This window comes from Nycticebus coucang, chromosome 5 (genome assembly GCF_027406575.1).
Source record: "Nycticebus coucang isolate mNycCou1 chromosome 5, mNycCou1.pri, whole genome shotgun sequence".
In the NCBI taxonomy this organism is placed as follows: domain Eukaryota; kingdom Metazoa; phylum Chordata; class Mammalia; order Primates; family Lorisidae; genus Nycticebus; species Nycticebus coucang.
This window is the reverse complement of record NC_069784.1, coordinates 28,037,042-28,053,157: the sequence shown is the minus strand read 5'-3', so window position 1 is coordinate 28,053,157 and position 16,116 is coordinate 28,037,042. Positions and strand designations below refer to the sequence as shown.

The 16,116-nt window shown below is 36.9% G+C and overlaps 1 protein-coding gene and 1 non-coding gene across 4 annotated transcripts in view; both read left to right on the top strand.

Moving 5' to 3' along the window:
* The window catches only part of DPYD (dihydropyrimidine dehydrogenase), an 883,000-nt gene that overhangs the window by 699,190 nt on the left and 167,694 nt on the right, over nucleotides 1–16,116 (top strand). The gene's annotated exons all lie outside the window — the stretch shown is intronic.
* LOC128586958 (U6 spliceosomal RNA) lies at nucleotides 5,159–5,265 on the top strand. The gene has a single exon (XR_008380411.1). It is a non-coding gene; the product is annotated as a U6 spliceosomal RNA (small nuclear RNA).

Genomic DNA, 16,116 nt, shown 5'->3' with positions numbered 1-16,116 from the left:
CCCAAGATATCTTTGCCTCACCCAAAGTTACAGAAATATTCTTCTATGATTTTCTTTTTCTCAGAACTTTGTGGTTTCAATTTTTTCTTTTAGATATACAATCCATTTTGAATCTTTAAAGAAAATGTTTTGTATGACGCGAGGTAGAGTGATGGTTATCTTCTTCTATTTATGTATGTATTTATTTATTTATTTAAAGACATGGGAGTTTTCACAGCCAGCTCAAACTTCTGGGTTCAAGCGATACTCTAACCTCCGCTTCCCGAGTATCTAGGACTACAGGTACATGCCACAAAACCATTTTCTTTTTAATAGAAAATAAGAATTTTTTCTATTTTTAGTAGAGACACATCTCACTCAGGCTGATCTCAAACTCCTAAGCACCAGGGGTCCTCCTAAAATGATAGGATTACAAGTGTGAGCCGTGGCGCCGGCCTCTTCTTCTTTTCTTCTTTCAAATATTCCATCATTCTAACACTGTTAACTGACTTGATACCTTGGTAAAAAGTCAATTGACCTCATCTTTTCATGCTATTTTAGGACTCCATTCCGTTTTATTTATGTCTTGTGTATTCTAATACCATTGTCTTAATTATTGTAGATTTAAAGCAAGTTCTAAAGTGAACTAGTATCCTTGAGCTTTGCCTTTTTTTTTTTTTTTCATGATTGTTTTGGCTAGTCTAGATTTTTTCTTTTATAGAATTTTCAGAATCAGCTTGTCAGTTTCTTCAAATAAAGCATACTGGATTTTTATCTGGAGCCATGTTGAACCTATCTATCAACTTGGTGAAATTTAACATTCTAATAGTATTGAGTCTTCCAGTTTATGAATACAGTATGTCTCCTCATTTTCTTAAGTCTGTATGGTTTTTCTCAGGACTTTTTTGTTGTGTGTGGACCTTACATAATTTTAATAAACGTATTTCTATTTACTGATTTTTTGTGTTGCTATAAATGTTATTTTAAATTTTTATTTTGATTGCTTATTGCTAGTATATAGAAAATAATAAAATATATAGGAAGTATAAAAAGTATATACAAGATAATGTTTACTATAAAGTATGATGGTACCTCTAGGATGATTATAGATGCCCTAGTCAAACTGAGCTTGGGTTCATCTATTCCTATTTTGCTGACAGTTTTGTTTTTTTGGTTTTTTGCTTTTTTTACCACAAATGAATATTTTTGTTTGTTTGTGAGACAGAGTCTCACTGTCACCCTGGATAGAGTGCTAAGGTGTCATACCTCATAGCAACCTCAAACTCTTGGGCTCAAGCATTTTTTCTGTTTTTAGTAGAGAGAGGGATCTCAGATCTTGCTCAGGCTGGTCTTGAACTCCTGAGCCTCGGCCTCCCAGAGTGCTAGGACTACGTGAGTGAGCCACTAACCCTGTCCATCATGAACGACTCTTTAATTTTCCTAATGCACTTTCTGCATCCTCTTGAAATTCTCACATAATTTTTCTCTTTTATTCTCTGAATGTGGTAAATTACACTAACTGATTTTCAAATCTTAAATCAGCTTCACATATTTGGAATAAACCTCATTGAATCATGATGCTTTCTCCCTTAACACATTTCTGAATGCAATTTTCTTATATTTTATTAAAGATATTTTGGATAGTGGCTTATAATTTTATTTTCTTTTAATGTATTTGTTAGTTATTCATATCAGGCTTATGCTAGCCTCATAACATGAATTGGAATTTGTTCCTTTTTCCTCAGTCTTCAGCAAAAGTATGTGTCAGATTGGTATTATTTCTTCCTTAAATTTGATAGAATTTACCAATGAAGCCATCTGGGCATAGACTTTGCCTTGTGAAAGTATATTTTATTATGAATTCAATTTCTGTAATAGTTTTGGTTCTGTCTTTAATTTTAATTTTCTTATTTTTCTTTCTCAATTTTGGTTAGTTTGTTTTGCACAAGTCTGTCCATTTAATTTCTGTTGTTGAATTTATTATATAAAGTTCTTAATATTATTCTATTATACTGTTACTGTTTTTGGAATCTGTGGTGATGGTACTGTAGTAGTTATTAAGCACTTACTGTGTGATTGCCACTGTGATGCCTGCTTTACAAAGATTATGTTATTTGATTATGTCCAGTTCCAAATAGCTACTGGGTTCTAATCATCCATTTTGCTGCGGAAGATCCCCAGCTTATAGTCCAAAGCTCTAAGAGATCAGGGATTCCAAAGGGCACACTGGTCTGCCCAAGCTTGCGTTAGACTCCCACTTTAGGCACACAGTTGTCCCCTTAAACAGTAGGACAGGTTGCCAGACTGCTGTGTTTCCTCATGGTCTAGAGTTAGATGAGAACTCCTTTAGGTAATACTCTGGGAGATCTTATCTGAAATACCATAGTCTTGAATTCTCTTTGCTTTCCCACTCACTTGATCATGTGCTCTCTTTTATACATGCTGCAGATTCCTGCAGTATTTGTGTTTGTTAGGAGGATGAATGCATCTGTGAGGATGAAAATTACTGCCAATAGTTGCTGAATGACGGAAGGGAACAGAACATCTGCCTCTTCCATTACAGGAGCTCTCTATGTTCTGAAAACCGGGATCCTACTATTCTGGTTGCAACTTTTATCTCTTCTGTCTGATACAAATCCTAATAATACATTTTTCATAACACTAGAAAGATCACTATGATCTATAGAAAGGCTATAGGATCATAAATTCTTCTTAATTTTTCCTGAGAAATAGTTCCATTAATAAATGACAGCATTTATTATGTAGGATTATTTATTAATTGCTATTAAAATAACAAAGTTATGATTTTTATTAATAGTAAACACCTTTGGACTTCACTCATTTTATCTTTTGTTTAGAAATTCAAACCTACTTATTCTTATACCAGGTCAGTATTTTAAAAATCATTTTTATAAATAAAATATCATATAGAAATTGATGACGGTAGCTGGAGCAGTTGGAGACAGGCTGTCAAGCTCCCTGCTGTCTACTGAGCAAAACCCACCCCATATGAAAGCCTTGTGGGCCATTTGCCTCCCTGAGAGACTGCTTTAGTTTTGCTGTTAACGTGTTTCACAAATATGATTCATTCATTACTGTAGCTACATTTTTATTTTTATTACCTGGTCCCTGGCTCCTACTATTTTCTAGCCCTAGACCTACCTACCCACCCATATTGTAAGGCCCAGCTGAAATTCTGCACCTTTCTCAAAGCCTCCCTGAACCACCGCTGACTTTGTGCTTCTCCCTGTGCTCCAAGTTTCAGTAACGTCCACTGTTAGCCCCACAAAGTCAAGCAGGTGAATCCACGTTCCCCGTTCTTTCATTTATCTACCCAGCCTTATAAGCTCACTGAGAGGAGTCATCTCTTCTGCTGCTGTTAGCAATAAGGAAGTTGCTGAGTACAAGAAATAATTTTGATTGGAAATTATTCTACATTTTTAACCTATTGAAATTTAGGAAGAAATTTTGTCAATTAATCGGAGAGAGCAATTAATCAGGAGAGCCCCTCCTTTTCAAAGTGCTTCGTCAGTTTTATAGCAAGCATTGGTTCTCAGAAGGTTCAGATAAGGGCCCTGGTGGAGATATCCTTGTCCATCTTTGAGAGTTGTCCAGCCCAACGAAGAGAACAAAACGGCATTGCTTGCTGTGCAGCCTGTGTTTCAGCAGACTCTGAGGAACACGGTCTTATCACAAGGCACAGAGATTAACACATGTAATTCATTGTAAAAGTGAAAGGAGAATGCATTACTGAGAATGAAAGGCAAGCTTTTACAGGACAGCAATACTACCACAACACCAGGCCAGGAAACCAGCCACAGCGTTAACAGTGCACAATATCATGGAGGAAAAAAAAATACAGGTTTCCAAAGAAAGAAATAATGTGATCCTGGTGGGTATGGGAACACTTTTTTGTTATTTTTTTATACGTCCCTAGGGAAAAAAAAGTGCCTCCTTCTAGTTGTCCTGTATCCTCCCAGGGTAAAACACAGCGCTGGTTGTGGGCATTACCATTGTGATTATAATCTGCCGATTTCTTCTATTCAAATTATCATTTTGAATACACATAGAATTGTGAGAATTTCATGTGGTTTGACAGCATTTGCTCTGGACATCCTTAAGCAAAATTACATGAGAAAAGTTTATACATCAAATCCTCTAAATCTGTCATGGTTCAGAATACTTCTTTGGTTGAGGAAATATGTCTTTTTGCTGAATAGTCCATCTATTTATAGTTAGACCCTTTACATTTTTAGGCTACCAGCACCATCTGAACCTCTGACTGGGGACAGACTGAGACACTTGGTAATCTGGAAATAAAGAGAAGCTCTCGCTTTCAAACTTGCCTATGAATGCTATGATGACGTCATAGACTATTTCATTCTCGTAATGCATCTTTTAACCACACAACCCTGTGTATCTCACAGGCATGTATTTTTTAACTCTTTGAACCTGAATTTCCTTATCTGTAAAATGTGAATAATGCATATGTGACTTGTAACAATGTGGCGAAGTTATAAATATTGTGGGAATAATTCAGCAGAGCAACTGGTACAAAATAGGCTCTCAAATCACTTTAATTTAGCTATAAAAAACGATATCGCCTGGGGCTCAGTGGGTAGGATGCCGGCCCCATATACCGAGGGTGGGGAGTTTGAACCCAGCCCTGGCCAAACTGCAACAACAATCAAAAAAAAAAAAAAAATAGCCGGGCATTGTGGCAAACACCTGTAGTCCCAACTACTCGGGAGGCTGAGGCAAGAGAATCACCTAAGCCCAGGAGTTGGAGGTTGCTGTGAGCTGTGACGCCATAGCACTCTACTGAGGGTGATAAAGTGAGACTCTGTCTCAAAAAAAAAAAAAAAAATTGGCTATTGTCTTTGAATTCTAATTTTGTTTTATTGTATGAAGGCCAGTAGATTAAAAATTAGGAACGTCTCAAAGAGTTTTACCACTCATCACCCGGAAACACTGTATAATCCCGCATCCTGGGTCTTAGTGGAATAGGCAGCTGGATGGCAAGAAAGGAACTGAGACTTAGAACTCGTGGTCCATTTTAAATGCTAAATACCAGCTGAGCTCTAAAAGCCATTTGTAGTTTTCCTTGGTAACTCTGCTTTGAAAGTGCACACCACTTTTAAAGTAAAATAATACTGAAATATTTAAGATTAAAAGTGAGGTGCTCGCTTGAGCAACATGTGTACTAAAATTAGAACAATACAGAGAAGATTAGCATGGCCCTGTGCTAGGACGACACGCAAATTCAGGGAGCCTTCCCGTATTTTAGATTAGTAAACTTTAAGAGCTTTTATGATGAAAAAGGGTTAATAGGAAAAAAAAATTAGTGACTTATTTTTTTCCTGTGTGGAGATTATAGAGCAAATAACACAATGAATATATTATCTGGATATTATTCACAAGTGTATATGACTTCAGTTTGCACCAGCCAATTAAATGAATCAATGTATAGAACTCTCCATTCTCGTTTCCAAAGTGAGCACATATGTGTTAGCATCTACCATGGAAACTAAACCAACTTGGAAATAGCTATAATGTACTTATTTCAAGAATCCTTTTTCTTTTAGCTGTGTCTTTTCTCTTTGTAAACATGTCGGCACACTGGGTTTCTTTCAAAATCTGAATGTCCTCTCTGGCAATATTGAAGAATGTGCTTACTGTACTGTTTCATTAAACTGCTGTGTTATCGGGTAATTGTTTAAACATAATGCCATAGCACTATCAAAAGGAAAGGTGAACTAATGGCATTTGCAAATGTCAGGGATTATCTTAACACTTTTATTATAGTTTATAAAAAGTAGGTTCAGGGCATTTCATGGCAATTATTTCTACAGAAATTGGTTATTTAAATAAATTGCTAATTATCTGAAGATGACAGTATTGAAAATGCTGCTAATGAGTTGTTTAGTAAGTGTAGCTTGTGGTGGCCACCTACAGGTTAAAAACAGAAAGCACACACGTATAGACAAATGCCTAGTGAATGCTGTATGTTCTCCCTCTAGTAACAAATTTAAAGGCGTTTAAAGACTTGCCATCCGTTGACTCTTAGACGCTGTAGTGAGTTTCTAAGTTCTTCATAAATTGTGGGTTTTGCTCTAAAACAAATTTCACTTTGCTTCTGTAATTTTCTTTGTTCTATCATTCTTGGACATAATTACCTTTAGTAATAGTTACTATGTTTTTCTAATTTTTCATCTTCACGGGGATGCTTTAAGACTGACAGAGGATACAGCTTATAATTATATGATGTAATTATGATTAAATACAGGTATAAAAACTGGGGTGTTCCTGGGGAAACTGGGCCATATCACTCTACTTATATTAATTACTAACTACTTTAGCTCTAATTTAATCCCTATCCAACAATTAATATCATTCTAATTGATATATGCCAATTTTCTTAGTTTTATCATTCCTGGACAGTACAACTTTATTAGTTACAAAATTCTTTCTGAAACTTAATTTATATTCAAACATTTAAAATAAGGAAGATGTATGGAGTTAGGTAGGCCTGGATTTAAATACTGGACCCTCACTTTCTAAGATGATTTTGAGGGTATGATATTTATTCCCGATGAGTCTCAGTTTACACATCTATAAGAATAGAGACCAAAAAAAGCCTAATCCCATAATAATGTCATCAGGACAATGTGTGCACAAATACTTAGGTAAATACCTAGCAATCAGCACTCAAGGAGGAGTCTTTGTATTTAATATATTCAACCTTAAAATTTCTCTTTAAGTAATACTTACTCCTTTTCTAAACTAACATCATGACTGGTATCTATTAGGAAACTATAGCATGTGTAAAATCAGTCTTTAAACTACTGTGACGATGTTCATAGTATCCTCAAATTTTCAATTCAAAGAGATCCACTAATCGGACATTTTCAATAGTACAAAAGTCTTTCTGTTGCATTTCACCTGTCAAGGAGCTGTCTATATTCAAGGGTTAGAGAAGTTCCATTATAACTGATTTCATTGCTGAATTTACAACAAATTCATTATAAAAATAAGAATAATAAAACCAATAATGTGTGCTGAATCATTGGTTCCAATTTTCTCTGGAATAAACAAATAATATGTTTTTTATTCATAGTTATCTTTCCAGTATTTAAAGGCAGCTATTATTGTTTCTTTAAACCTTTTATATATATGTATATATATATATTCTCTTTTGTTGGTCTTTTATTTAAACTATTACACATGAACCTGAATGTTTTCTTCTGAGTGTACAGAGGATAGTATTATGGTACAGCCCATCCCATGCATAAAAATTTCACTGCACATATTCTGATGATGCCTATTCTTGCCAAGTGAATTTTAGGAGCATTATACTAATAGCCATTTTTTATTGCAGTAGTAAATCATAAATACCTTCTTATCAAAAAAAATCAAACACTATGAAGTATAGATATCAAAACATGAAAGCCCCCCTTCAGCCCCTTTGCTGCTGGACTCAGCCCCTCCCAAGACATGGTTACTGTAAACAGTTCAAAATTCAACATTTCTGTACATTTATAGGCACACATATAAATGTAATCACATACTTTTTTGCCAAACAATTGGACCATACTATGTATTTAACAGTGTTCTGATTCCTGTGATTAACTCTTAATATTATATATCAGAGCTATTTGTATGTCAGTTGCAAAGATTTTCATTGTTTTGCTACTAAAAAAATACATTTCAAGGAACATTTTTGTATGAGTAATTTGTGTCTATGTTCTAATGGAATAGATCCCTCAAAATGGGATTTCTAGATTAAAAGGCATATGCATTGAGACACTGCAAATTATATTTTAAAATTTAATAAAGATTTATTCATATAATCATACACGTTGAGAGTCATAGACCCAAGCTAAGCATATTTATAATTTTTTTAAAAAATGAAATGACATATGGATTACAAAAGAATCCTCAAATGTGATATCCAAGAGATTAACACCTCCTGAATATTAAGGTTTTATCCCTATATGCTCATAGCTAAATGTTTATATTTCTGATCAATTTATTCTGGCTTTGTCAGTGACATTAGTTTATACGTACTCTAAGTCAGGCTCTGTTTCAAGTGCTTTCCGTGAATTATTATCATGTAGCTTCCCAAGTCCCTGGATATTAATGTCCTTGTTTCACAGACAGGGAAAACTGATGTTTTGGGAAGTTAAGGAGCGTCCTTAAATCACAATTGGTTTAAGCAACTGAGCTGAAACTTCAACCTAGTAAGTTGGACATCAGCATCTCTTTTCTTAGTTATTAGGCATACTCAACACTGGTTGGTTTGTTCGTTTTTGAGACAAAAGTCCCACTTTGTCATCCTGGGTAGAGTACCATGGTACCAGAGCTCACAGCAACTTCAAACTCCTGAGCTTGAGCAATCCTCTTGTCTCAACCTCCGGAGTAGCAGGGACTACACCTAACTAGGTTTTCTATTTTTAGTAGAGACAGGGTCTCACTCTTGCTCAGGCTGTTCTCCAACTCCTGAGCTCAAGGGATCCATCCGCCTCGGCCTCCCAGAGTGCTGGGATTACAGGCATGAGCCTCACTGTTACTGGTTTTCTTAGGCAAGAACAACACAGATATGGTCCTTCTAGTAACTGCTGCCCTGCCACTTCTCAACAGTAACTGGAAAGTGGGAACTTTCATGTCACCAAGACTTTATTTTTAATCTCATTCTATCTTTATGCACCATGTGACACTGGAAAAGTTATTCATCTTGGGATTCAGCTTGAGATCCCCTTTTCTTCATGTACAAGAAGGAGGCCAGCGCCTGCCTCCATAGAGTTACAAGCAGTAAATTACACAAGGTATTTGAAGCCCCAGCCTCAGAGTCTGGGACGTGGGAGTCTTTCCATGAATGGTGCTTCTACTCATTCCACTACCAGTAGCGGACACCCAGAAAGGAGAACGGCCCCTTCCTGGGTGAATATTAGTAATTCTTTTGTTTTAATTTTTTTTTGGACACAGAGTCTCACTATGTCACCCTGGGTAGAGTGCTGTGGCATCACAGCTCACAGCAAACTCCAACTCTTGGGCTTAAGCAATTCTCTTGCCTCAGCCTCCCAAGTAGCTGGGATCACAAGTGCCTGCCACAACATCCAGCTGTTTTTTGGTTGCAGTTGTCATTATTGTTTAGCAGGCCTTGGCTGGGCTCAAACTTTGGTGTATGTGGTGTGTGTGGCCAGGTACATACACCAACCTTGGTGTATGTGGCCGGCACCCTACTCACTTAGCTATGGGTGCTGAGCCAATTTTTTTGCTTTAATATCAAATGCCTGACACAGGCCAAGTACTGAGTTATAGAATATGAATCCACTGTGAACATATTAAATACATCATGTAGCAGATAAACATTGCTATATAAGTATGAAGACAAAAAAAAAACAGAAAACGCAATGAAAACTAAGCCATTTTCTAAAGAATATTTTTAGCTTTTCCAAAAAAATTAAAATAACTACATCAAATAATTGACTTTGTCCCATTTCTCCCCTTTAGATTTTCATATCTCTACATCCCTAGATCCTTTTATAGTTTCAATTTCTGCTTGGATTATGCTAATATTCTCAGAAGACCTTAATTCATGTGTAAAAATGTATTTTTAAATGGCTGTGTTTCATGTACTTATCCGTATATTAGCTTCATTAGCATTTTAAGCTTGTTTTAGTAAAGCGTTAAATTTGTTGGTGCTTGATTTTTGTGTATTTTATAAAAATCCATCTCTCTACTCTAAATCCTTGAAATTCTGGATTTGGTAACATTTTCTTTCTTCTAGATGGTGTTAAAACTATTAACAATTAGGCAAAGTTCAATTTCTAATGAATTTGTTACCCACTTAATTCATTATATTTTAATTAATATAAGCAAATTAAAACTACATTTTCTTTTTGTATACACAGTGAGCACGGGTAAGTATTATAACCCAATTTCTGTTTTATTGCCAACTAGAGCTATTATCAGGGAGTTTATTGTGGACTTAGTTCTAACAATTAATTGTATAACAGTAGCTGTCCTAGGAGTGAAATGATTAGGGAAAAAACAAACAGAATTAAACTCAATTATTCAAAATTCCAGTTATCCAAAATTAGCATATGTACCACAATATCTTGCCCATTAAAAATTCCTTTGCTCTTTAAGGAGTTAGTCATGCAAAGTAAAGCTCTGCCGCCTTTTCTCCAATAAACTCGAGTTCTCACATGGTCATTAAAATCCGTACACATTGCTTCAGTGCCTGGACCTTTCGTTTCTCAAAAAGAAATTTTTTTTATCTTGAGGTCTGCATGTGGAATTGTTTTTCCTTTGGAATCAAAGTATCTTATCAACATTATGACCCTGCTAAATGACAGCTCTTAGGAAAGGAGAAAAAGGTGGGGGCACGGATAGTTCTCCTTGGGTCTCAGGAGATAGAAACTTCCATCATCAGAGGCATTAGGCTTTTATCTCCAATTTTAAAATTGCTTTATTGTAGCACCAAACACAAAAGAACACAGAAGGGAACATCAAAGTAAAGAAATGACCCCTCTGAAATCAGTTGTCCTTGCGGGTATTACAGATTATAATAGCAACCCTTCCATAATTTCTGTTACGTGCTCCAGGGGCCGCATGTGGATTATTTGAGGACTGTTTTCTTACCTCTGGAGTTGTGCACGAAACCTTTTGTTCACTCATCAGCGTTCGTTAGTGTTTGTGTGGCTCCAGACAACTCTTCTTTCAATGTGAGGCAGAAGAAAGGGTTGGACACTCCTGGGCCTTTACCTATGTTAAAGCATTTACTTCCCAAAATAATTCTGTAACATTATTATAATTCTCATTATGTTATAGATGACAAAATTGAGAAACCATGAGATTAAGAAATGTTCAGCAAGTTACACAACTTGTAAGTGACATGAGGATTCAAACCTCAACAATTGGCTCCATTGTGTGGTGTTGTAACTAGTTCATTCTCAAATCACCTTCTTTCTGGAATTTATATTAGTAATATTTATAAAATGTATGATGTTTTCTGGATTCAGGACTAGGTCTACAAGTATGATATTCAAATCAATGTGAAATTTTTCTATTGGAACATTGGTAAGGAATGAATAATTGGACTCAAATTATTTGCCTTGAAATAATTTACTCATATGATAGGGGCTGGTGTTTTAGGAATCAGTCCTGGGTAAATGGTTAGGACTAACCTGATTAATCAGGAAAAAATTTGCCAAAGGTGCTTAATGAACATTTTGTGGGTGCACAGATGGACAGATAAATAAAGACTGAGTAAGGAACCCAATCGGGTAATGATACACTGATACTTACTCCTACATATCAGTATATAATACTATAGCTGATGGCAGCATTTTTGAAATTGTATTTAAAATATATGACAAATTATAGCACTATTTCCTTAAATAAAAAGAAAATTCCTGAAAATCAGATTGATTAACTTAATTCAAAATCTCTGGCTTACTGAAATAGTTTTCTAAAACATGAATCAGCCCCCAAATATTCTGTGCCAAAGAATTCAACAGCATGATTTGCATTCTAAGTTGTGACTACACGGAGGGCCTAGACTGATTGGAGACCAAAAGTTAAAGTTTGGCCCAGTCCACCAGCTAGTCCATTTGAGTACAGATCAGAACTCTTGGCAGCCATGTTGCAACTTACAGGTCCAGTTCATTTCTGTTTGCACATTTGAAGCTGCAATTTATTTCAAAATGAGGGGACTCGGAGCAGCTTGCTTTTTATCAGAGGATTCCGCACAGTTGAAACAGAATGGCGTGAAGTAACTGAATATCCCATTAGGTTCATCTGGCCACCCCATGTAGGGGATGAAGGCTTAATTTAAATGGCTCGCTACCTATAGTTCATTTAAGCTTATGGGATTTCAATTTCTTGATTTAAACCTTGTTGTTTCCTTAAAGGCAGAGTCCACATTCACGTTCCTTGAGCTTGTCAAACTGACTACATCCTCCCTGTGGTCTAAAATCATTAATCACTGCAATAGTGACAAAATTTAAAAGAAAAATCTTCATCTCAATAACTGCAATTTTGGAGGTCTTTATGCATTTTAATTGGCATATGTACAACTCTGTCTGGCATTGATATATGCCTTTTCTTTATACCAAAAGATTCATTTTTATCTCGAGTCTATTATTTTTTCATTTCTGTCATTTTAAAACTAAAAAGAAATTTCTATATAACAATTTTTTTTATATACCTTCAGTTTCCTTCCAGAAAACTCTCTTAGTGGATGTGAAAGGCATTTTTTAAAACCTATTCCTCATAAAAACGCAGAGAACAGATAGATTACATTTTATTTTAAATAGTTGAGTTATTAAAATATCAAATGGAGTTTATAATGGAAATAAAAACCAAACTTATTATTTCCCAGCAACAGAAGGGTCCATCTCTTCATTTTTGGATCTCATTTCCTCAGAGAACATAATTACTCTTAATTTTAAAAAAATCTTTATTAGTTTGAAAGGTTTTCCTGTTCATTAGGTAGATTAGAAAAGTCTTAGAAAAGGAAGAAAAACTTAAAGTAGAAAATGTCTTATTGACCTAATTGAATATCCTCAAATGCCAGTGAGGATTTGCAGATGTTTTTTAACACCTGTGTAATAATGTTGCCCTTTAAGTGTAACTGGTTAAATTTTCAAAGCTGTGTTCTGGGAGTTTTGCCATTTGATGTCCATTAATATCAATTGGAATATGTGGCCAAATCCCTGTATACCACTTTGAAATTTTACCCTTAGTGTTAATGATAGTCTTCTAACAGTGTAGTTAGAAATCAATTATTTATCTGCTTAGCTCAAATTTCCGTTACTCTCTTGGGCCAACTAAATAAGGGGGAAAAAAAGAAATCCCAATATTTCATTATTACTTCAAAATGACACATCTGTAAAAAAGCTATTAGCTTAGTATATCAGTTGGGTATGTCAGTTATATTATGCAGAGATATTTTTGTATCTGTCTTAAGGTTTAAGTTACACATTTTCTTAAAAATAGTTTCCTTTAACTTTTCTTGTACAGATCTATTTTTAAAACAGATAAAGATATGTCTATCGAAATGTGGATGTGTATTCTCACTATTAATGCTCCCGTCTACTGTTAGTCTTTTCGTATGGTCAAAACCAAGACTAAGAAGAAATTATTGATAAATATTTTAATGTAGAAATTGAATCTTGACATCCAGTTTCTAATTAGACCTAACTTAATAACCTTGTGTTCTAAATGCCTGTTGTAGAATTTGGAAGTGTCATTGCTGAATATTCTTCGCTAACAAGTGCTTATATGTAGGACGCTTTTTCATTTGTGGGAGCAAGAGGCAGACATCTCCACAAACATTTGTATTTTGGACATAACAGCATCAGTAATGTATAGGTTCAGCTTTATCTGAAATGGATAATAACAAGATAAAAAGAAAACTGGGGGTTTGGGGGGGTATGAAGTTTATTTTTTATAGCAGTTTTAATTCCACAGCAAAATTAGGAGAAAACTACAGAGATATTACATATAACCACTACCCGCCCACATACACAGCTTTGGTTACCATTATACCCCACCTGATGGATCTACATTGACACACACATCCTAATCACCCAGAGTTCATAGTGTACATCAGGATTCACAGTGTTACACAGTCTATGAGTTTGAACAAATCTAAAACAACATGTATCCACCAGTATAGTATCAGATATAGTATTTTCACTGCCCTAAAAATCCTCTTTGTTCTGTCTATTCATGTCTCGCTCTCTCTCCTGGCAACCACTGATATTTTTACTGTCTCCTTAGTTTTGCCTTTTCCAGAGTGTCTTATAGTTGGAATCATACAGCACCTAGTCTTTTCAGATCAAAAGACTCTGATTTTAAGGAAAGCTCTGTGTACTTCCTTAAGTGAACACTCCAGTAAATGCAGCTTGATATTGAGAGTAACTATGCTTATGGTGATGGAGGCAGCAGATAAAGGCCTCACCAGGAACAGTTGCTTGTTTGTGTTGAACCCCTGGTTTAAAACAATGTCAAATTCTTATGCAAATAGAACTATTTCATTATTTATTTTTCCATCCTTGCGATACTTTGCTATGAAGAATGTGTTTTCCAATGTACTCAATACTAATATGAAACCAATATATACACAATTACATGCTCATATGAATAATAAAACACAAATATAGTCTACTACGTGGGCAGGTGAGGAGGATGGAGGAAGGAGAGTGGGCGAGGACAACAGGCAGAAGGAGGGACGGAGTGTAGTAGGATCTCACCTACTATGTACATTGAGAGGTGGAATAATGAGTCCCTCACCCAGGGACTCTTTTACAACTGGAACTTTACCCAGAAGTGAGAACTATGAATTTAAAAATCTGTACCCTCATAATAATTTGAAATAAGTTAAATAAATAAATAAATTTTTTAAAAAAGAACTATCTTTGGTTCAGAAAATGCATTAAATGACCCCTGACTTATGAATAAACACCAGTAACAGAAAATGATACGCTTCAAACAAACCCCAGCCCAGGAAGATGCTGTAACATCCACGGAGCCAAGGAACAGGCCTAGAGCTGAGCTCCAGGTACTGCATGTTGCCTCAGGCCACCCCCAGGTGTGCCCTGCGCCCCTCCGTGGTCTTGGCCGTCGCGGCAGCAGTCTGTGGCACACCCCACCTGGCATTTTATAGGACAACATGAAAAGGACATGTGATACAGCAGTTTCCTGTTGATTGATAAGAAATTTGGAAGAATCTGTTTTGTGGGAGAAAGGGCCATTGGATGGTGAACTAAGATCAAATGCGCTCTAAGCAACTTCTTATAGAAATTCATGACAAGTTTTTAGTAAATAGCAAATTTACCTGGCATCCCCGGAATTGAAAACTACTGAGGGGGCGGAGACAAGATGGCTGACAGAAGCCAGCTTTCCACAGAGGCTCCCGTCCAGAAGGAGAGTTAAAGGACAGAAATTTAGCAAGTAACCTGGTGGATTAGAGCTGCACCAAGAGAGAAGGTTAAAGAACACACATCAACCCCGCTGAGGTGAGCTGCAACCCCAAGGATACAAACAAAAGGTATAAAATCCATCACCAAGTGGACAGGAGTCCACTCCCCCATGAGAATGGCTCGGAGTGCCCCACAAACAAATGAGCAAAGTTCAAAGGTCCTCCCACTACACTCCATGGGAGAGACCCTCTAAAAACTGTACCTACCTCCCCTACTAGGGTGCCATGGCATTCTCCTGCCAGGCATAAAACTGTATATATTCTCTAACTGCAATTCTGAGCTCCCAGCACTCCCCTCCACTCTCACTCTGAGGTCTGGAGGTCTGTCCCCCAGGAGTCCAGATTCTTGGGTGATTTCTTGAGGAGTGTGGACCTAGACTGCAGCTGGTCAGTGCTGATTCTGCAGCATGGGAGTGAGGAGAGGATGGTCTGCTGAGAGAGAACCACACCAGAGCAGCGGTGCCCCGAGGAGCAAAACAGCAGCCGTTTTTGGTAACAATAGGGCTCACTCCAGGATATTTCAAAGCCACACCCCCTGTCTCCCTGGGCAACAAGAGGAGGCTGGGCATCTTCTCAGGTGGCAAGCACCATGGAGCAGATCTGGGTCGGAAACACAGTCCCCATGAGTAAAGGTTTTGCCTAAGGAGGTACCGGCCTGGGCGGAGCGTGGGGACTAGAAAATGCATGTGCAAAGCCGGGAAATTCCCAGGGCAGGGCTGACCCAGAGGACCACTTTACTGAGCCTAAGATGCACCTGGCCCTTAGGGGATCGTCAGCCTATAGACAAAGGAAGGCAGGAGGCTAGAACTGACAGCTAACTGAATACAAAGCAGCAGGAGCAAAGACAGGGCCTGAGGTGCAGGGTCTGGGAACTCAAAACAACTTCTCTTCTGTAGGTGAATTTAGCAGGGACAGAAACAAATTCCCGCAAAGTTGTTCTGCTCTGTTCTATCAGTAACATCAATCAGGGGAGGGGCTGGAACTGAATGAACACCCAGCCTCCATCAAACACCTGAGTTTGTCAGGCCTAACCTCCCCCTGCTGGATAGAGGCAGAGCACAGCAGCCTGGCTGAGCAGATATAGATTGCCTTGTGATTTAGGCAGGTACATACCCCTGGAGTATCTGTTCACAAGAGGCAACTGG